Genomic DNA, 24,570 nt, shown 5'->3' with positions numbered 1-24,570 from the left:
AAGTGAAAATTGTGTAATATATGGATTCATTTTACACACAGACATTTTTTCAAGTATGTATTTCCGTTAACGTCTTACAGTTAATGAAAATCCCCTATTGTTCAGTCTTTCCTTAAAATTATCTTCACAAGTTAAAACTAATATTTAAGTTAGCATTAGCAGTAAGTGTTCCTCATCAATTAAATTAACAAAATAAACTGTGACAAATATCACATTGTTATTTAGATTAATTTCACTTACTGAACTCAACTATAGAGAGAAACCAAGTTTTTGATTATTTTCAGATTTATTGAGATGCATCTCAAGTTGTATGTAAAAAGCAAACTTTTAGAACTAGTGCAGAGGCAGATATTAAACATATTTCGTTCTGCTGAAAATATGTTTTGTGACTTGTTTTCATATGTTCACCAGCAGCTACCTTCATTTCTTCCGCTTCCAGTCTTTCACTTTGAACTTCTTAAATTCCTATCTTCATCTTCAGCTGCTTGCTCTTCCCTTTAAAGTTTGAAGTTTTTTTTTTTTTCAAATTTACATTTGATAAGTTCTCATTAGGAATTACAGCCCCACCGCCATTGCTTTAAGGGGTTAATAGCAATATAGACCTTGACCACAAAGGCCTTAATGAAATCAGGAACTGGTTCACCAGAGGTGAGGTAACTCTGAAGAAACCGCGACACCACTTACGGAAGCTCACACAGCAGAAGCGCATGCACAATTAAGACCCATTTTCATTTGTGGCCCCTTAGTTCTCTCAGCCAATAAAACTTGATTGAAAAACTCAATTTGTATAAAGCATTTTGCATTTGAAGAGCAAGTAGAAAATTAATGAATTTTCTTATTTATCAATCCCTTCCTTGCGTTGCTCTTCCTGCCTCTCCGTGGGCGAGTGTGCACGGGCTTGTGACTCAAAGCTGCATATTCACACAAACACAAAATATGACTTCTCTGTTTCCCAATTCTTCTTCTTTTTTCACGTCTCTCTGTGTATTAAAATGTTAATTGAAACGAAGTCTGCCACAAGATATTTGATTATGAGTTAGAGTGTGAACACAGTGCATGTTCATGAATTTAAGAGCATTTTCCAGTTGTCCTCCCACACACATCCTTTCCCTTGAAGGAGTCGGGCAGTATATGTGCGGCAGCGCTGCAGCTCGTGGTGACGCACTGAAACGCCGAGCTGGAGAGCTCAGCCTCATCGAGGAAAGTCATTAATTTTTATCTGCTCTGACGATTCAGCTGTAACTTTGCAAATAACATGGCCCATTCTTACCAGCATGCACACAGCTCACATGGAGTCCTCCAGGTGGATATTTGCTGCCTTTTTCCCGCAGACACGCACAGGAGCAGATGTCTTTCAAAGAATGGGTCACAATTTTCAGCACTAACACGGTGACATTTGCTGGAGTCTGTCCACTTCTATAAAACTCTGCCTTTCTCGCTCTCGCTCATATTTTGAAGGCCATCTTTCCCGTTCCATTCACCGCTGTTTCAGCTCTGTGTCCTGATTTTCCTCAGAGGAGAAATCACTTAGATTACACAGACCTCATAATCTTCAGAGGGATCCATTAATTTTGTTTATTTGTCTGAAGTTATCCACTGTGCCAAACTGGTTATGAAACAGTAACTACACACCAAATCAATGTGTGCTATTGTGAATTGCACACTGAATTAAAAATATTGCTTATGCACCACTCTGTGCTCTTCATTGTTAATGAGCAGCTAACTGTGGCCTTTGAACTAAATACAAAACAAAAACAGTGTTATTACTTAACGTGACAGTTGACTGCCATTTTTGACAGTCAATACATGTTTTGTATATATTTTTTTCTATGAAATACTGTCGCTCTTACAAACTTACATTATGTTCCTCATATACTAAAGCCCCAAGTCATTTATACACCTTACAGATGTAGCTTGAAAGTAGCTTTTTTTTTTTTTTTTTTTACAGTTAACCAATTTGTTTTCCTTGACTGGAGGTAATATTAACATTTTGGAGTAGCCCAACCAAAAAAACAATTTAAAATGAACAACTCCCTTTTTCACCAAATTGCTTCCAGTGCTGAACAAGAGCTGCATCAGTCCCTTTGGTGGCCCCCAATGGCTGCAGATCAAGGACTGAAGAATGGACAGGGAGTCAGATAGTGGGCAGAGTCACATGTTCAGCTCCATTCTCAAGCCGTTTTGATAGGATAATCCTTCTCCTTTGCTCCAAATGTATTTTCATATCAGTTAGGTCAACTGTGAAGCATGCATAGCATGACACGAAGAGAAAATAGTTTTGTGTGAATGTTTTTTTTTTTTTAAATAAGAAACAAAGAAGCCTTTAAATGTAAAACAATTTACTGATTTTTTTTTTTATATGGTCAAAATCTTGGAAAATTATCTAGTATCAAGACAGAGGACATGTTGAAAGGGAACATGGATAAAAAAATCCATTAACTTTTATAGATTCAACTTCTAGTTTCTTTGAATGCAGCAATGCAGCAGAAAAGTTGGGCTCTTTTTAGCCAAGAAATTTTTTAAAGTTCAGATGCAGAGAAATCTTCAACTTTATTATTTTTTAATTTTTTATTTTTTTTCAGATGTGCGTGTTTTACATGTTCAGTACTGATAAAAATGAGTGATGGGATGATTTCAAAGTCAAACGCAGGCTTGCAGCCTTTTAAAACACTTTTAAGAAGCCCTCCCCAGCCCGACTCTGTGATCTGTGTGCAGATGAAAGTGGTAGCCTAATGCCTGCTAAGTGACATTTCTCCATCTCTGATGTGTGTCGCTCATGCAGCCAGACAAGGGAATAAGAAACCCCAAGTTGGCATCAAGGAATTTTTCTCTCCCTCCTCCTGCTTCTTTGTATATTGGGTCTTCGTTTCTCCCTTTCTGTCTGTCTCTGCTGCTTTCTATCTCTCTAGATTTGACAGTTGACTGCATGCCAACCCCCACTTATATTTTTCAAATCTGTTACTCCTTCCAAATCTGATTATTTTGGAGGTAAATGCCACAAAAGGGTTTTTTGGAGTTGTAGAGCATTTGTTTGCACAGCCTGTTTATCAGCTTTGGTTCATCTCTCTGTAACCTTGAGATAAAATTGTGAATAACTGTGAGTGCTGTTACTGTGCAATTAATCCCAGCGGCGCACACTTCTACGCACACAGACGGTTTTGTGCATCAATGCGTGCATTTGGGCACATACTGGCACAGTTTTGGCATTAAATCTCTGAGGGACATGCTGTTGTGAATCAGATTGTGACACACCAGTTGTGGAAAATTTGTATTGATTGTATTGCCCATAAAAGATGCACAAAACGGTTATTTTTCTGCTCCTTATCACCATCTGTACTATGTATCACAGTGCTGCCTTCTAATCACCATAAGTCAACCCCCACAGGGGGAAATAATTAAATTGTCAACTCTCAGTCATTGCAACAGATCTACCAACCAGAAAACACCGGAATACTAACCAGGAATTATTAGATCTCATCTTTAGTGCATGACAAAATCTGTCCCTGCTTTTCTTATCAGTTGAGTGTTTGAATCTCAGGTTGCTGTCTAAAAGTATCTAAGAAATTCTGTTTGTTTTATTCAAAGTCATATTATTTTCTGTGGGCAACTTATGATTACTGTCGGAGCAATTATTTGATGTATTCTAAAGACAGATGGTGTAATCTGTATGTGAGCTCACCCTGATGCTTAAGTTTATTTGGTAATGAGGCATTGCGTTAAATGACTAGCAGTGATGTAAATATCTCCCTTTCCCTCTTCACTTCTTAACTCAAACCTCTTTATGTGAGATAGTAGGACTTCTTGTCTCCCTTTATGTTTGTCAACTGATTTTTGCATAGGTGGACAGATAATGACCCTAAAAAATTAAGTTCACTTTTTGGGACTTCGTGTGACAGTCTAGTAAGAAGTATTTTTTTATTTTTTTATTTTTTTTGTGAAAGCAAAACTGTGGATGGTTTTCACAATGTTTTACAAAGGAAAGCCCATATAGTCAGAGACCTTCTGGCTTTTTCTCTGACTAATGTTTTCCTTGCGCATCCTGTCAGTTAAGTGCACACTTATGTCAGTTTGGGGTTGCAGTCTTGCCTTACTCATTTCATGGAAAATGGCCCGTACTTGCTTAGCACTTCATCACGTCCAAAGGAGTTGAAAGCACTTCACTCTGCAACTTCCCTGAGGCAGTCTGACAAAGGTGAGATTGGAATGCTCCGGGGCCACCAGGTCCTCTCCAGCAGCCCAGGTGGGTAAAGTCCCTGGCCCTAGGACACATCGACTGAGACAGACAAAGCAGGGGTTCAAATCGGCAACCCACCAGTTACAGGGCAAACACTTCCCTCCTGAATCATGGTCACCCACTTTCAGATATCTCTATAGCTTTGTATATCATTTTTTAATGCAGCCCTACTTAAAAACTCTCTAAAACTTTATGGCTTGGCTTCTTTAAATCCATATAGTTTGCCTTTTATTGTTTTTAGGATGTGATTGGATCAAACCTTTGTTCATGACGTTAGAAATTTGATTTGTTGACTACTTCTGCTAAATTGGAAAGTATTAGGACTTCTGAATTAGGAAGAAAAAGTGCATTAAAATTAGATTTGTTATGACTTGATGCTATTTTAAGAAGCTGAAGTAAAGCCACAGCATTTGCGTGTTTCTTCCTGGTACACATCTAAGTCTGCAGGAGTGTGCTGGAAAAGGGGACTCAAGGCGATATATATTTTTTAAAGTATGTTTGTAACATTTAGGGGTGGTGGTGAGAGATGTGCTAAAGCACAAACTTATCTAAAAGTCGCGTGTCGATAGCCCCTCAGAACTGGAACTTGAAAACCCTGACCAAAGCGGTGGTTTCCTCTGCTTCCCTCGACTGCCTGAATTTTAAATCCCCCTCTCTTCCATGCCATTTCTCTTGTCATCTCTTTAGTTCACTCTGAAATAGTTAATCAGCAGGCTCATATCCAAGAATATTAGTATGATGTTCATTATTCTTCGGCTCACATAACTTTATGTCCAACAGAGACCAAATCAGCGTACATAGTGAATCTAACGAACAATTTGTCCTTTTGGCACAGCACGTATAATCTTTATTAGATTGAGCTGTAACATGGTATTGGCAGCAATTAGACCCGGGAAGGAGTCTCTGCTGTAGAGGTTAATAACTGCAGTGCGTATGTGTGAAGCTCCGTTATGATAAAAAGGTTAGTTGTATTAGGGATGGTGGCTGTGGGCCAAGCCACAGACAGAATTGGGGCTGTAAGACCGTGCATAAAGCTCTAAAGAAACCATTCAGACTGGAAAGACGGGGTGTGAAAACAGTCTCCAATCACTGAGGTGAAAGGAAGCTGATGGTGTCTTGTGACACTGTATTGTGACCATAAGTACATTTTAGGGAACAAAGAACTTGATAGTTTAAATATCTTCTCCTACATCGAGGTTATTGCTTCAAAACAACTGCATTCCACTTTTTCTAAAGATTGCGGGACTTAGATTTTCAAATGAATTGCAAACTTTACTTTCAGGTCACACTAAGCAACAGTTCAGTCCTTTTTCTACTCAGCCCAGGTAAAACATTTCTAATGTTTCTGGTTCAAATATGGCTTGACATGAGTAATGTGACAGAAGAGACTGTACAGTAAGGACACATTTACAGCATAATAAAAAAATACTGTAAAGTTGATAAAAATGGCATATTTGTATTCAAAGGAATTTACAAGTTATTCAAATGACTCCCTGTGTTTTCTTTGAATGCTCCTTATTTAAGGTGATAATTTTGATTATGTACAAAGCGTGCCTGAATATTTATGCACAAAACAACAACAACAACAAAAAACAACGTAAATAATATAAACAGATATAAACAGCTTTTGAGTTTGCAGGTTGGATTGATGATTATAAAGTCTTAACAGCTGATGGATGGATGGATGGATGGATGGATGGATGGATGGATGGATGGATGGATGGAAGGAAGGAAGGAAGGAAGAAAGAAAGAAAGAAAGAAAGAAAGAAAGAAAGAAAGAAAGAAAGAAAGAAAGAAAGAAAGAAAGAAAGAAAGAAAGAAAGAAAGAAAGAAAGAAAGAAGGAAGGAAGGAAGGAAGGAAGGAAGGAAGGAAGGAAGGAAGGAAGGAAGGAAGGAAGGAAGGAAGGAAGGAAGGAAGGAAGGAAGGAAGGAAGGAAGGAAGGAAGGAAGGAAGGAAGGAAGGAAGGAAGGAAGGAAGGAAGGAAGGAAGGAAGGAAGGAAATGCAGTAACAATCCACTGTGCAAAGCTTCTAGGATGTAGAAGTCTTTCACTCAAGTAGTTCTTCAGATCTGCAATGGCTTCATGCGTGGGGTGAAGCACATTATCCAAGAGTGATGTTATTTTTGCCAGAGCTCTGTCTCCCACCACTGGGTTGATAGTAGGGTGTCTCCTGATGTTTTAAACAAACTGCTTTCTCTCAGCTGCAGGTAAGTTGCAGTTCCAGCAGTCTGAAAGGTGTGAAGTTTAAAGGAAGAAAAGCAGGCATGGGTTGAAGATACAACGAGTCGCAACAGGGATCATCAGGCTGTGGGAGAGGGAAGAGTCTGATTAAATTTCTTGAACTGATTCAGAATATTCCCCCATCCCAAATCTCCTACAGAGTTTTAAAAATAAAATGGACAAATAAAGACAAATACAAAAAATCAAATAATTTCTAAGTTAATGTAAGGAGTGTATTGACATTTATTAGTGCTCTTATGAGTACTTGATATTGGTAAGTACTTAAATATAAGTACGTATACTTATATTTAATACAGGTACTCTGTTTTCACAAGTTTGCTGTTGATGCATCCCAAAGTTATATTAAATAAAATCAATGTTAATGTAATGTTTTATCTTTAGAGACACTAAAATTTAGTGTTTCATCATTTCTTAGCCATTAACAAAAAACATTCTAAGATATGAAGTCTGGAAACATTCAATTCTATAAGTAATGAATCCATAATGAGTTAAATTTTCTGGAATGAGACAAAAACACGCAACATTTTTTTTTACATTCTTTTCTTTTTCAGATTTCTTTCTACTTTCCAATGCAGACAACATACACGTTTGTATTATTATGTAGCCACGAGAACACAGTTCTTTACAGTCACTAGTGTATTGAAAATATGATTGAGATGATGGCCAAAAATGTCCACATCTTTTTGAGAGTATAAAGAAGTAAGGGAAGTGTTTGTTTGTGGTGTCAAAATTGCATTGTTACAGATATCAACAGGCAATTGGAGTGCTGGTAGGTTACATTGGGATGTAACTGCATGTACAGGTCTATGTGTGAGGTATTGAATGATCAAAGATGTGTATGGAAGAACTGACTGGTTGCCAAGCACATAAACAACTGAGAGATTTCAGGGGAGTCAGTAATTTTGCTGGTCTGATTAATTATGCAGAAAAGCTGCTTTTTGGTATTCAAGGTGTTTTACCAGGCTGAAATGTCAAGAAAGAGTATTTTTCAAGCAAGTTGCTCTACACGAAAGATCACTGATGCAAGCGTTTGCTGAATCATTCAGGAAGCTGTGGTTCAAAACCCCTTATGGCCAAGTATTGGTTTTGTACCATTTGCTAGTTCATTTTTGAAATACATAATTTTTTATATAATACTGCATGAAAAAGCCTACAACGAACATATTCATTGAAATGAGTTTGTAGGTTGTAGGTTTCAGCTATTCGGATAATAGCTGGAGAAATCTTCTTGGAAGAAGAACCTATCTCATTAAATAAACTTTATTTGAAAAAAAAAAAAAGATAAAAGCAATTATGTTTGTTAGAATGTTTTGAGTGGAAAACATAAAATGTAACCTTTTCGAAAGACACCTCAGCAAGGTTATTAGAAACACTGTAATGCAAAGAAAAAAAAATTCACAGCTTATCTTCAGAGAGACAAAAGGGGTGGTTTGCAGGATGCGATTCATAAATGAGGCGTTTATGGAGACGCATTCATACGGCGCAATAATACAAATATCAATAACAGAAATGTCAAATGTATTAACAGCCCATGATTATATCTTGAGTGTGTCAATTTCATTTAATGAACAGTATTTTTTTTTACATCCCCTCAAGATGTCTATTTTCACACTAAATGAATTAAGTGTTAAGAAAAACAAACATGAAAACAATTCCCAGAACATCTCCATAAACACGTTCTAATGCAGTAACAACACCAGAGAGTCAATCCTTCACAACTCACACACGTATAATCACACACTTCAGTTTAGTTCCTCCAACCCTATGAAGGAGTCACAGGTGAGACAGGACCAGAGTTATTTGAGATATGGAGACATGAGCCACAACTGTCAGCTTAAGATGCAAATAGGTTCTTGGTAGCAGTGCCAGAGACATCCAGCTGCCATGGCTGAGGCCATTTGAAGTTGGAGCTTTATTGCCAAAGATGTGATCAAAGGCATGCTGCCAGGAGAGCTCCATCTTTGTCTGGCTCTTGATCTCTGTGTCTTTCTCCCTCTCTCTCTCTCTCATTTATTTTCGAACAGTCACATGTAAGCCAAGCTGACGTTCTTTCATCAGCTGAAAAGAATTAAAAAGTGAAAAGAGGCAATAAGAACAGGAGACATAAAAACAGAGTCACACAGGATGAGAAACTAGCGTTCCTTGTATTTCTGGCGATACGTTAGCTTGACAATTTTGACTGGATTTTTAAAAGCACAAGTGTTTTCAAAATGGGATCAATATATAACAACCAGGTTAAAATCAGACAGAGCTGCAAAATGTCTGCAATGTAATAGTTTCATTTTTATTCAGAAAGCTTTTAAACATCCAAACTCTTTCTGGACATTTCCAGAAACATAACTTTCCTGGAAATCGAGTGCTTAGATGAAACTTATTTGGAAAATTGTAATCACTTTTCATGATCCTTTTTGGTGATTTTCTGGAACTTACTGGCTACAGCACTGTAGCCTACTGACAACCTTCACAGTACTGGCAATACACAGGATGCTTGAAACTAAATTTACACCTTGTCAGGCAGAAAATTTAATTAAGAAGTGTCAATTACAGCATCTTCTCGATTTGTTGGGAAAGCAAAACCCAAAAAAATAACATTGGAGGTAAAATATGTAAAAATATCATCAAGAGAATGATGCATGAAACTAGTTTTTTATGTGCAGCTAGTGCATAATTTAAATACTGTGATGTTTACATGCACTTTGTCCTCTGTATTTTACTTCAGTTTTTTCTTAGTTACTCAAACTTCATGACAGGATTGTTCAAAATTGAGGTGAAAGAAGAGTAGACAAAATATAAACTGTATTTCTGGTTTAAGAGTTAGACTTTAAAATCTTAGTTTTATAAGGTCACTCGGGGTTGTCCCCAATGTGCTTTATCTCTCCATCATCAGAATCGCTTTTAAAACAACAGAAACTGCAATTTCGTTGTCTTTGTGACAATGACAATAAATTCTTCTGATTCTTCTTCTGAAATCGAATAATACAAGCCCTCATGAAAAACGTATCTGAGAAATTGGTGAGAACCTTTAGGTTTTGAAGTCATTAAGTAATTTTAGCAAACAAGTTGGATGCGATTTAAAGATAAATGCTTATAACGTAGCTTGCATTGATTTATATATTAATGAGCATCTGTTGGCCATAGCTGCTTAATGCTGTGTGAAATCCCTCTTCAGTTCATTAACTCCCTACAGCCATCTCAAGCCAGCAGCACAAATTTATTGATAAAATCTGCATTCCCTGTTTTGATGAGTACAAAGCACAATTACACACACAGCTTGCTGAATTTCCATTGATTAAATCCTGGAACAGGTGACGCCAAGCTTTCACAAATTGAAAGCAAGCTCCCCTTCCTGTCATTTTTGAGAATGAATTTATGGAGATCTAAGATTATAAAGATCAAAAGGTAATTTAGGTCATGACTTAAAAGCAATCTAATGATCTTCTACCCCATTAGAAACATCCTGTTGATGTGAAAATTGATACATACCTGAGATATTGTGTTTCTAACAGTTTATATGGTTGAGTCGATCTTGTGATTGACCACAGTGTATTTTTTTTTGTTATTCTTTTAGTAAACATACTTACAAAACAATTTTTTGACTAAGCTGATAATAGATACAGTTATATTTATTGAAGAAATCACAGCTATTGGGAATAAGCACCACATTTATAGATGTTGCTTTGAAGAAGTAGATCAGATCAATTTTTGCCCACTTTTCTATCCAACATGCGGAGATGGACATCTTTTTAAGGGTTTCTACATACTTCTCTGCCTGTAAATGTATACACTACTTTTATATGACTGACACACAAATAACCTTGGATCAGTGGGTAGATTGCCTATCTTGCAATCAGAAAGTTGTGGGTCTGAAACCAACTTTCTACTGGCACGTGTCGATATTCTTCTGGGCATGTCACTTAACCTTGAGTTGCCTTCCGATCAACACAGCGGTTTGTTAATATAGCTTTATTGTAGATTCATTTGAGTGGTTGATAAAACCAGAAAAGTACTATTTAAATTTAGTTTGTTTACCTTTTATTTGCCTCAGTTTAAACAGTATTAAACTCATACATGGAGTTTCTCCTCCAGCTTTATATGGGCCAATATTGTGATTCTCAAAAGAGAAAAAAGTGAAAAGAATGCAGTTTTTGAAAGTTATATCATAGAATTGGCAGAAGACGTCAAAGCTCTCTTTCTGAATTTATCTAATTATCTTTTATGTTAATGTACAACGGCACAACTCCTCCCAGGGCGTAGAGAAACTATATCCCATTCTGTAACGTCACAACTCTGCTAAGAGCCAGGTAAGGAAAAAATACAGACTGTGTCAAGGTGGCAAGATAAGGATTGAATGGTGCAACTCAGAAAAATTAACACAACAAATTTTTGGCAAGTGGGACAAGTCTAACTCCTGAAAATAAACATTACCATGAAATCTTTCTAAGCTAAACTGACTACCCAAAAAACAGACAAAATGAAACACAGGGGAGACACACCACTCAAAGTACTTTTTAATAAGCAGAAATAGCTATGCAAAGTGTCATGTGAGGATTAGATTTTATTGGGTTAATCGCAGTTTGAAATGATTACTAATATAAATCTTAGGTGATCAAACACTTTTATAAATTTAATCCTCAAAATCAATTTTTAACGGTTATCTACACAACGCCAGATTGTGTTCACAGTTTAAAACACTCTAGCAACTAGATATTGCTTTAAAGTCAATTGACTATGATAAATGTGTTTTTCTTGGGTTTTATTGATGATGATTCTTTGGTGGCTAGGGCTGCAGTGAGAGCAAGCGTATACTGCAAGATTTTATTTTCAAGTACCAACTATGGTAACACTTTATTTGAAAGGGGGGTGAATAAGACTGACATGACACATGTCATAAACATGACATAACGCATGTCATGAACATGAATAAGCCTTCATGAATATTTATGACTGTTGTCAAAAAAGCGTCATCCGGTAAATTAAGACACTTTTAATACAAAGTTGAAAGTTACCAAAATATCTCTGTAATGACAACTTGACATTAACCAATAAATCATTATGGTTTAAACTTTACCTTTAATAACATAAAGTTACCTCATTTTTAAAGTGCAATCAGTAATACTTTTATAACAAATTTATATCATTAATGATTTCTTGGTTAGTGTCAAGTTGTCATAACAAAGACATTTTGAATAATGTCAACTTTGTATTAAAAGTGTCATAACTTACCAAATGACGCTTTATGACGACAGTCATAAATATTCATGAAGGCTTATTGATGTTCATGACAGGTGTTATGTCATGTTTATGAAAGTGTCATGACAGTCTTATTCACCCTCCTTCAAATAAAGTGTTACCTCAACTATACATCATGGCGTGACCTGTAAATCTTGTAACATCTACAACTCCGAAGAATAACAACCAACCAGACAGAGTTACAACAGGTCCAATCAAACAAATTATTACCACCTTGCATGCACATGAAGCATGATCCAAGAGATCAGTAAATTACAAAAATCTCCAGGCTTTCAGAAAACTCAATAACTCTTTGACTTTGCTTAGGCATGTTTAAAGTACATACAATTTAATTTGTTTGTTTATTTTTGTGCTGTGCTATTATGTCAGATAACTTGTACCAACAGAATCATTTTTAAAGAAAATAAAATGAAGTCTTTAAGATTGGGATAGTCATTTTCATATTTTCTTTCTTTAACTGCCACAAGTCAAAATTGTATTGAAATTTTGACAAAGGGATCTGTTAAAGATGTTTGACTACTTTTAACTCGTCACTAAATTGTGAGTCCCTCTTTAAGAGAATCGCTGTTCTGATTTATGCAAGCACAATCAAGACACATGAATATAAAAATAACTCATCTGTGATTTTATATTGGCTACACTTACCTGTGTAATTGTCAGAAGAAAAAAAAGTTGGATTGGTGTAGTACAGAATAAACTAACGTGGGTTCATTCATTCAGATGTGTCTATAATGTCGCCTTTTGCAGTTATTCACCCCTGAATTTAGCGCCAATCAAAATGCATTTATGCACTGAAGGACTGGCTGATTATTCTAAATGCTAATTAATATCAAAATTATGGTCCATTTATGCACTCTTTATTCAGGTAAACACGTGGGCTCGTTTCAGACATAGTCAGGCATCTCTGCCCTCCTGCTTTCCATGATTCATTTATGCATTTATTAAGTTGGCATAGTTTTTATGCCACTACAGTACGGTTGTGAGTTAGTTTCCAACGTTTTGGATTAGTGATCGAAGTGGTCTTTGAAATCTGAAAGAAAGGGTGCTTGCCAAAGTACATGGGGAAGATTTTTTTTCAGATTACGAAAGGCTTGATCAGACCGAAAATTTGGTTTTTCTGGAGGACATAATTGGCTTCATCTTGCCACTAGGGGCATAATTAAGAAACCCACTTGTATCACATTTTGTTGATATTCTATTTTGACTATAATTCTGAAACTTTTTAAAGATTTTATCAAGCCAAAGATACAACTGGTCAGGAAGATATATATCCTTCTTTGAGACAAACCCGGATTATAGTAAAGAGAAAAGTAGCTGGAAAAAAAAAAATCTCCTCACTCTGTAGCACACCATGTATCATATAGGGGGCTACTAATACCTAATTCATAAGTAAAATAAAAAAGGTGGTTCATTTTTCTTTCTAGTGTGACTTGTGAAACATCTTTCGTCTTACCCTGTCCTTTTTCATTCCTACTTCTTTCCTCTCTGTCTCTTGGCTGCCATTGCCCATTCTGATTGGACAAATAAGAAACAATGCAGAGAATAAGAGCTGAGGGAGTCTCACACTCAAAAACTGGAAAGTGATGGAACTAAAAATATGGATGAACAGATCAATAAAAACTATATCAAGTAAATAAAGAATGGTTTTAGTGATGGGAAAAGTAAAGATAGAAACTGTAAAAGAAAAATAAAAAATGGATACTGAGAGACACATGTGGTTCAGCACTTAAGCTACACCCATCCATCCCTCCGATCCCCTCCTCCCTTCGTCTCTCTACCCTTCTTGGCTTCCAGCTCAAGACTGTCCCCACCGTGGTCGTCGACCTTAATGAAAAAGGATGCCTTGTGTGTGTGTGCATGTGCATGCACATATACAAGCTTGCTTACACGTGCACAGGCATGTGTGTGACGTGTGCGGTAATGAATAAGGATGTGCTGTGTGTGGAGCTGGTCGTTAATCACTGGCAGTGCTGGCAGCTAACAGATAAGCAGATTGATCCAAGGCCACAGAGGGAACGCTGCTTGGCACTGGCCCATTCATCACACATACACCCCAAACACACACACACACACACGCCGATGCATGGACTATACACACAGACTGTGGAAGGGCTGGTCACTGTGTTTAAGAATCTCTGACTAGTCGTGTTAACATCTTTGAGAGTTACTAGAGAACAAAGTGAGCTTTAAGCAAAGGACAAAGAGAGAATAAGTGACATTATCAACAATGGCAGTTGCTCCATGACTGCTCACCTGGAAATCCCAACCTGCCATTTTTTTGCAGTCTAAAACAGACACAAAAACACATACACTCAAGTACACAGATGGAGAGCAATGAAGGTCTTCTCTTTGGTCATCCAGAAATCCCACAGGGGCCGTGGAGACTTGGGGGCTCAGAAAAGAATGGGTGAATGGACAGATGGATGGATGGTTGGAGAGAAGACAGAATGACAGGATGACAAAACACGGTTAAGGACACGCTCCAGTACTGTGTGACAGCTCGGCAGGCCCACCAGGGAGATGGGGAGCAAAGAGAAATACAGTAAGGAAAAAAAAGGATGGAGGCCAAACATCTGTAGCTTCCCTTTTGTATTTCTTCAATCATGTGGTCAGCTGTGTGGGGAGATGCATTAACGATAAGGGATGTGGAAAAGTCATCAGGTGGATCTAGACAGAACGCAATTAATAATAAATCATGTGGACAATATTTAAATAGACTTTGTGAAGTCTGATGCTGAACATGATGCTGTCACTCCTGTTCTTCCCCTGGAGGTGATGTTCTCTGAATAACCCTCTTCCTCCCAAACTTGCCTTTGGTCATTATGACATGACACTTACGTTGTAGTTTCATCAGCTCACAAAAAAACTTAAGGTTTTTGTCACTGAGTAACTAGTAACCAGTAATCTAGCTTTATGTGTTGCTTTTGGAGCAAAGACTTTCTCATTTCACTGTTGAAAATGGCCTTTCCTTACCAACTTTTGCTAGCATCTTCAGATGGTCTTTTGCTTTTGTTCTGAGGTTTAATATGCACGCTTCACAGGAAAACATATTCATCTCTCCTTTTCTGAACAGTGTGATGCTTTTTATTATGTTTATAATCTTGGCATGGTGCCTGAGGAGATCTGGAAAATGTACCACAGGATGAACCAGGCTTGATGAACAACAATACTTTCCTTTTTTTTTTTAACTCTTGTTGATTTCTTTTAATTTCCCCATGATGTCACAAGGAAGCAGAGGTTTTGAAATGTTGCCTTAAAATGAATCTACCAATGTGTCCACAACTAAACCAGAACGTTTGTCACCAAATGAACTGTGAATGTAGTGTACATTTGTTTCACAAAATAAAGTGAGTTCTACATTTTTAAATAAGCAGATTTCTTACATTTTGTCAAAGTCTAAAGTGTTTTCTCTCAATTCAAGTATTTAAGTTCAACTAATTTATGTAACATGCATAAATTACGTCTTTTTTTTGCTACTTCTAATGAATGAGGTTGTTTTTTATGTTAGATTTAATGCATTTATACTGGTGAAGGAGTAATTATTCTTTAAAACAAAAATTTATCCCACTATTTAATGGATGGCACTCTATTACTAGCTCTGAGAAACATGTAGAAGAAAATTTGGGCAAAAAGAGAGCAAACGATTGATCCAGAAATGTTCCGGCTGATCCAGACCTGAGCATTAAAGTGCGTAGGGGCAAGTTTTAAAGTGCTGTCTTGAGAGCCATAAATGAGATAATCTGGCAGTAAACCAGATGAGCAACAGCGAGGTGAGTCTTGGGGAGTTTCGTTTTCCAGAAGAACCAGGGAGCAGTTTGGAGGATTTCCTCTAAGAGACGCAGATTTAAACACAGATAAACATACGATGCTTATCTGGAGTGTTTCAGCTAGATATTTATGTAACGAGAAATCAGCTTGCAGCTCCTAAAATCTTAACTGATGAATGCATAAACTAATTTATTTGCTTAGAGACAAATGTTATGTCTTAACAGTTTTTACCACACGTTTAAAAACAGACAGTAAAAGATAATAAAAACATGTTACAAGATTCTAATTTCAAATGTGAAACAACATAAAAACCTCCTTAAACAAAGGTTGTTGGGAAAAGAGGTTAATCAGCTGGAGTGTTTTTGGAGACAACTTCCCAGAGAGAATCAGCAGCTTATTTTATTTTATTTATAAAATAAAGCGAAATGAAAACAATCTATCAAAATCAGTATTAACTAAAAGCTCTAAGAAACATCAACTAAATTCTCAAAAACCAGAATACTGACATTTTACACTCTCTGAAAAGGATGAAGGCTAAAGAACCAGCTTATAAGTATCTACTCTTTATGCAAATCACACAAATTTCTTATTAAATAAATGTGAGAGAAAGTGTGTTTTCCTTCTAGGGGTAATTTATTGTAGATAAACTAATGTTCAATCAGTTTAAAGATAGTTTTTCTTTAGAAACATATGTTTTTACATGTCAAACGTCTCTCAAGTTCCTTTCCCCGTTCTTTTTATTTTACAATGCTCTGTCTTTTCATTTTTTTCTGTCTTAGCTTCTTTGCAATTCTGAATCTTATGCCTGAACCTTCCTGACTGCTTTCCATCAAGTTAAATATCATTTCTCTCATACATCTATGCAAATATTCAGGCATCTGATGCTTCAGCAGCAGGAACATGTTAATTCTTTGACAAGCCTGTTTTTTTTTTCTGGTTTGATTTTATTATTATTACAAATAATGTATAAAGTGAAACTTATCCGTGCTCCTGTGAGCATATTCCTCCTATGAGGTTATCATCTTCAGATAATCCCCATTAGCATTTTAAACACGACTCAGGTGACTCAGCCAGATGAGCTATCAAGCAGCCTTAGCAAAGCTGCAGTCAGCAGCACTGGAAGCGTCAAAAAAGGTGATGAAAACCAACATGTAATGAGCCACCTGAATTACCTTAATATTGCAATTAAAAATAATAGAAACTTTTCTGCTTGAGCCGTCAGAGCTTTAGTTGGTATTAGGAAACTTCCCCCTGTGTGTGATCTTATAGTAATTCCCAAGAGTTGCTTGAAGGAGACTTGTTGATTTATTTTTCTCCTGTCAGATTTTTCTGAATTGGTGTTTAAAAGATCCAGAATTACAGGCAGAGAAGTAAAAAGGTATATCAGGCTCAAGGAGCGAAGCTATGATCACAGAGAAGGAGGGGCGTTACACACCAGCCGTCTTTGAAGAATAAAATTCATATCCCATAACAATAAGAATAGATACTAAAGAGATCCGAATCAGGTAGTTCCCTTTCTAAAAGTATATGCAATTTCATTCCCATCTTTTGGTAATTCCCCCAAAATGTCTCTCATGGCTGTATTTATCAGGCTTTCCTTGACTCGCTCTTCACTATTTTTTCTACTTGAAACTTGAGATCAGTTACTTATCAATATTTTTACTTTTATTTCAGTAGTAAAGCAACAGCAGAAAGATATGTACATATAGAGTTTCATTATTTCTCAAAGAACATGAACGACAACTATGTCCTGAAAATGATGATCATCATCTGCATGTTCATAATTCCCTTCATGAAACCACAACAAATACAGATTCACTGCTCTCTCAGATTTTCATGTTCCTTTTTGATGTTTATCTTTAGAGCAATAGATTTTCCTTTCTATTATATGTATATATACATTTTACTTGTATCTCTACGTAAAGAGATCTTAAGAGATTCCTTGTCTTCCAGATCATTCGTGTCTTTTTGGTATAATGTCTAATTGTCTGAGTAATGTCTCTACTTGTGGCTGATGACACAAAAAGGATATTAACACCAAGAGCAAAAGTAACCTTTAACTTTTATGTTTCCTCATAGAGATTCACCATTTCGTTTTGTCATCCACCTGAATCACTTCATACTGGCTAAGCTTTTGCATCACCCTAATTCTGATCCCTATAATATCACTTAAAAATCCTCGCTGACACCTCTTTCACCCTCATTTCTACATCCCATCTTACTGTGAGGCTTAAGAGAAAGTACACAGTGGAGTGTGTAATGTAACAGGCACTCATGCCTCCTCATCAACACTGCAAGCTACATACTGTGATGCATTAATACATGATTCATTATAGTTGAGTTTGCTCCAAAGGGGCTATGAGCAGCTTGATTAGAGGCATTACAGGAAAGTCTTGGGGAGCAGACAGGCGAGCGCTTTCTGCTAATTTAAAGATAAAATATTTCTTCTTTTTTCCCCTCTTGTTATTTGTATTAACAATAATACTTAACGCTGTTATTATTATTGTTATTGCTATTATTAATGAGTAGGATGCCGTTTTTGTTCACACTTTTTCAGCCCTGCTTCCCCCAGACGTCACGCGTGGCATGGTTTTCTCAGGCTTTCACGTTTATTATGCCAGGCATCCGAATATTTTTTCTTTAATGATGAACAAGATTTGTGGCGATCCACAGTTCTACTACTGATATCTTGGTTGATTTATTTTAATTTCCCCAGTGATGCAATACAAGGGAAGAAGTGTGCTCAAGGGGAGCCCTTATCATTGGTTTATAGTAATATTAGGTTATTCAACCATCTGATTTTGAGATGTTTTGTTGCAAAAATGATAACAAATTCTTTTTAAAATCTCTCATTTTATTAGTATTTAGAAAATAGCAAATCCATCCAATTTCTTTACACCCTTGCCCCTTAGTGGGGGAAAATTGCATATATATAAAATATGCATTTAAACTCCTGTTTGCAACTATGATTCAACAGGCCTTGAATAAAGAGAAGAGATGAAGATAAAGGAGAAGTAACCGGATTAATAAAATCCCACACATTTTTAAGCACTGAATGTCTACTTTGTAAACAGCTTGCCATAAAGATTTACAGGAAATAAAGATGAGAGTGATAGGAAGGAGAGCTTGCCGATGTTTAGAAGAAGAGAAATACAGTAGATGCAGTCTCACGCATAATATGAAGGCACAATGCACGGCAACAAATCAAGGCGGTGGCCGGCACCTCCATGACTTTCAAAGTAGCCAAAAGGCGGAAATGAAAAGATGATAAAGACGGATGGAATAATACACATGCACGATAATGTTGGAGCCTACACACTTGTCTTAAATGTCACTCATTTCTGTTTATATTAAAGTCTATCTGTGTGATATTAAAGTCTATCTGTGTTATATTAAAGCCTATCTGTGTGTTACTTCCACAGTAGAGAGCAATGACTGAAGCAGTGTGACTTCCTCTGTGATTTATTTGGCAGACTGAAAAACCCGCAGCATCTGCAGACAGATTCTTTTAGCGCAGTTTCTGCTGCAAAATAAAATTTGCCACTTTAATTTGCCAATGTCCAGCATATGAGTTTTGTGTGTATAAGATGACCTGAAAATCTATGTCTAATTACTGTACATTATAATAAGATTAGTCATGAAGTAATAACGCTAAGTAGTGGCAGGTTATTACAGCCTCAGTTTAATCTCAGGATTTGATAAGGGTTTTTGTGTAAAATTAGGCTGGCGCATTACAGACTAATTCCATGTGAATCGGTGCTTACATGACTGTCTGCTCCGCTGGTAGCAGACTGGAAGGCACAGCAGGCGGGCCAGCTACATTTCAGGGAGTCATGAACAACTAATTACTGTCTGGATCAGTGGTATTGTTGGTTGGCATCTGTGTTTGTGTGTCACCCTGGTGAGAGGAGACAAAGACAAAAAAAACTGGATGCTGCTCTCTCTTCATTAACACTGTCAGTGATAGTTGGATGGCAGTCAAAGCTGGAACTGGGACTCCATATGGGGTTATTTGATATGCAGACACAATGAAGGAATTTGTGTTTTGAAAGGCAACATCTGTGTGTTTTTTTTTTTTTTTTGGTTTTCTTATTAGATTTTAAACAACAGTAGAAACCCTTTTTCTGGTCTCCTTTTATGCACCTTAATGGTCAAATCAACTGAATGTGTTGGAGATGATTAGTTACTTTAAATGATAGAAACCAACCAGTTTGTGTATTAATTAAAATAATTAATTTAAATCAATTTAATCCATTTTATTTTAAACTGAGTTAACAATTACACTTAAAAGAGAAATAGATTAGAATAGAATAGATAGGATTACTATTTACTGAAAAAAAGCTTTAACAGTAACTGAATCAGTGATCAAAATCAAATCTTCAAATCTGAATCTTTACTCAAAATCGCCTGATACCTGTTTCAATATATTATAGCATTACAGTTACATATGTAATGTTACTTTAGTGCTGAATGATTGAATGAATTGAGTACATATTTTTGTACATAAATTGAATTTGTCTTTCAAAGTGCCTTGAGATTAATTTGTATAAATAACCTAAATAACTGAACTTCTGATCCGCAGTCAGATGTGTTATACAGGCTTTGTCTAAATAACTTGACGGTATCAAATATGATGATGTGAAATATTACGTTTCCTTCTTTCAAATGTCTCCTGTTTTTGTTATTTCAACACAAGTAATCCCACCAAGAAGCAAAATGTTTCCAGACATAGTAGAATGAGCGTTCCTGATGTAGAGAGTTTTAGTCCTCAACATTGCCATCTGGGATTCAATCCCCGACCCGAGAAACCTTGTTGCATAACTTCTCTCCTTTTCTTTTGGCTAGTTTTCTATTTCATGTTACCACAGCAACTAGTGTCAAAAATCCTGAAAACTAATTTTAAAAAGCAACAAGTGCTGCTGCACTCTGTATTAAAGTACTAAGAAAGCGTTTCACTTGGAAATGTAATACTTTCTTTTTGAACCATTTTTGCATATTTCTGAGGTGAAGCTAGTTTTTTAAGAACTTTTGATTATCTTAGCTTTATGTTGGTTTATTTAAAAAGTATTGAAATCTGAGATGTGTCGTTTTGATACACTTTTGTTTAAGTCAAATTTGGAGCATAACACCAGATCACTGAAAAGCTAAAACCTTGGATCTGAAAAAAACTAAAAACTGTTATTTCCTAATAACACCCTGTAGCTGGATGGTCTGTGTTTTGAGTAATGATTCTACAGGAACATCTATTAAAATGTTATTTTTATTTTTCTGTAAATATTGTGCCATTTTTTAAAAGGCTTTATTGGCTCTAGTGGCCAATAAAACTACTAGAAGACATGTGACAAATAAAAGGCATGAGACATGCAGCAAAGATCGCCAGGTCGGGAATCAAACCTGCAACAGCCCCGTCGAGGACTAAGGCCTCCTCCATATGTGGGTTGTGCTTAACCCCTGCACCACCACTGCACACCATATTGTGCCATTTAAGCCAACAGCTCTGTTGAATTACTTCGCCATTACAGCTTTTTTAACAGACACAAAGATCTTCAGTGCTTTTGCTTGCCAGAAATATTCCTTTTAGCTTCCAACATGGGAACTCTGAATCTACTTTTAGAAATCCAAACCTGAGTAACCTAGCCCGACATGGGTTAAATATCAAAATCATTTCTTTTTGGTTGTTGCCAATAAATATTTAGTGCAATATAATGTGAAGTGGGAATAACATGTTTTCCTGGTTTCAAAGTAGAAATCTTTTTTGCTATATGCCAACATGAATTTAAGGTTTCTGTGGCCTCACTACTGTGAATACACACTCTTTGGCAGTGACCAAAAAAATGTGCTGCCATAGTAACAAGCCTGCCAACTAGAAACATCTGTGATCTTCAAAATGCATTTTACAATCATAGCTTGGGCAAATTTTGCATTTGCTTTAAATAAATTACTCAACTTTATGAGACAGAAGTCAACTCTTAGATACAGGATATTTTTTCCTGCTCATGCAAATAAAGTTAGATGTGCTATCATTTTATAAGGCAGAAAGAATTAAGCCGGTGGTGAGTCAGGGTCTGTCTCTCACAAGGTGAAATTTGTCTTGTTTTCTTTTTGCATTTTTATTGCAATAAGTTGTTTTTATTTGAATGCTTCCAGTTTTAAAAGGTTTTAGTCTTATATGTATATATATATATATATATATATATATATATATATATATATATATATATATATATATATATATTGCATTATCCTATGTAATCAGCAGAAATAGGAAACATTCATTAAGGTATTGCATTTATTGATATAATGTACATTACAATAATGAAGTCTTGAGCTGATAAAAAGCATTTTCTAGGTCACAACAACGAAAAAGTTTAACTTAGATGAAACTGGAAAGGCTTCCTCTGACAACAGAATGAATGTGTTTAATTAATTTGAAGCTTCCCTGAAAGTTGAGGCCAAAGAACCAAACATTGACAATGTGACATTAGGCAGGCTGGGGTGGAAAATAAAATCAAATACATGTACGAAGAAAACAAGAGAGAACCAAAACTGGGACCTTCTGGTACTCCAAGGGAGAACGATACACAGAATGAAAAAGGCAACCATAGCTTAAAACAAATGCTTTTGTAGTTAACTTAAAAACATTTGGTTTTGGTATCTGTTGGAACAGAGGTGTAAAGATTTTGTACCAAGTTTATAAATTGAAATAACACACTATGTGACTGACTCTTGGTGGAAATAAAGGATAATAAAAAAACATATTGACATTATGGTATTGATATTCAGCTTTATGGTAATTTGCAATACTGTTTAGCAATACGCTTAAAGAGAAATGCAGTTTATCCTTCTTCCACTTTCATTCAACTTGTCTGATGGAGCATGTGACATCATTTAGCAGGGGTTCTGATTTGGTCCTGAAAATGGAGCAACAGAATCTAAAATCTGGGAACATGTGGAGATGAAAGAAAAAAAAAAAGATCTTATAAGGGCATAAAGGGAAAATCGGTCAGCAAAACCTCCAGCTGTGGAGGAACTGATGATGTGACACTAGTCAGTTGGAGAAAAGCCTTTTTTTTTGTTTAAAAGTATTGCCCAAAACAAACCTTGTAGTTTTGTGAGAAGACTCTGAGTAGGAATGATAATTACTCAATAAGATAAAGTACGAAGGTAAAAAAAGGGAAATGAAACAACAGCTTGAATTTGGGATAAAAGAGTGCTGGGGATATTTTTGAGTCTATTTAACTATAACTCACATGTTAATCAATACATAGCATTTTAAACAACGATGTTTGGAGATGTTTTCAGAGAAGCAATTAGATATCGGTTATGTCAGAATAAACAACCATTTCAAATCAGGTGTGCTTTAAGTTTCTTTCCTTGGCATAAAATCTTCTATCATCCACCCAAAATGTTTTGTGTTCTTTCCTCTGCGCATCTTCCTCTCGCTCTCTTACTCATGCAGTCACTTTCTTCTCTACTGCCTCAAGCCTCACATTCATCTGACTGTCAATCAAAGGTTAAAAAAAACCCTGCTTACTAATTAAAATATTTCTGCACCTCTTCTCTAAGGCAAATTCCAATCGTATGCATCAAACTCTATGTTTTGAGAACCCACCAAAATAAAGCTCCATCGCAAAAAATGCTGTCAGCCCCAAAACAAAGACAGAGAGAGAGAGAGAGAGAGAGAGAAAGAGAGGCAGAGAGAAAGAAAAAATAAAACCTTCCCACTTAACATGTAGAAATAAACCTGGATGGAAGAGAAGTGCTGCAGGCAGTGTGACAAAGTAAACAAATCTTATTCAAGTGCATCCATGGAGCGCAAAGTCTGGCAGAAGCAAATCAAAATGAGCCAGAATAGATGAAAATAAAACTTCAAACAGGAGCGCAAAACAAGAACTTTTCATCATATTTGTTTACTTTGGGCCACTTGACTAATAAATTGAGGCCATAAATCACGCTAGTGTTCTGAGCCTGAATACTGTGTGATACAATGAATCAAACAGTGTGATATCTAGATGCACCCTCAAAGTGGAAAGAATTGCATCTGCTTTGATTTTAATTACAACAACAACCAAGTGGGACGGTTGTCGTTTAACACTGTTCTAGCGGACTAAAGGGTCGAACAGCCAAAGTGAAGGATCACATACATCAAAACCACTCAAGCTGTCTTTAATATTTTCAACTGTGTCATCCGACAACCTCGGGATCCCAAAATGCATGGAGAGCATATTGTGATTGCTGCCTTTTTCGAGTGTGAAATTACTATTAGGGTGTGGATGAGTTGTAAAACAGCCTCCCTGTGTGTGCCGCTTGCCAGTGGTTCCAGTGACTTCACAAGTGTCACATGACCAAAAGAAATACAAGGGATGGATGAACCACAGCGAAATAAAAATAAGTGCCATAAAAGAGGAGAGGAGGCAGTCAGTATGAAAAATTTGAAAAATAAGAACGTAAAAGAGTAGAACAGGGGGAATAGGTATAGGTAGCTTGCTTATAAAAGGGTAGTTTATGGATTTTGATCTTGAGTAGTGTGATGTGGGTAGTCAGTGTCTTATCAGCAGGAAACAGCTGTAAGGTTCTTTTTAGAAAAATGATTAAGTTTTAGCGTAATATCCTTTATGATTTTACCCTGCTGTGTGCATACAGTTATTTGAAGATGGGGTGTCAGTATGGAGTGAGCTTCTTAAGCGAAATAATAAAGATGTTCAGTAGTGAGATGCGATATCGCCATACATAAGTACTCAGACACTTTAACTGGATATATTTTATTGGTATTTAAAATAATATACCAACACAAAGTAGTGCATTTTAAAGCAGAGAACATCTGGTAACACTTAATTTGATGGGATGTGCATAAGACTGACATGACACCGTCAAAAACATGACATAAGAACATGAAGGAGTCTTTATGAATAATGACACCTTTAATGCAAAGTTACTCTAAAAGTTGCATTGAAGGTTCATTGAAAGTGCCACCTTTGCATGATTTTGCAAATTATGATAATTTAATGCAAAGTTGGCATTTTTAATGGACTTTCAATGCAACTTTTAGAGCAACTTTGCATTAAAAGTGTCATTA

The sequence above is a fragment of the Poecilia reticulata genome, chromosome 1 (assembly GCF_904066995.2).
Source record: "Poecilia reticulata chromosome 1, P_reticulata-male-v2, whole genome shotgun sequence".
Lineage (NCBI taxonomy): Eukaryota > Metazoa > Chordata > Actinopteri > Cyprinodontiformes > Poeciliidae > Poecilia > Poecilia reticulata.
This window is presented reverse-complemented; position numbering follows the sequence as displayed.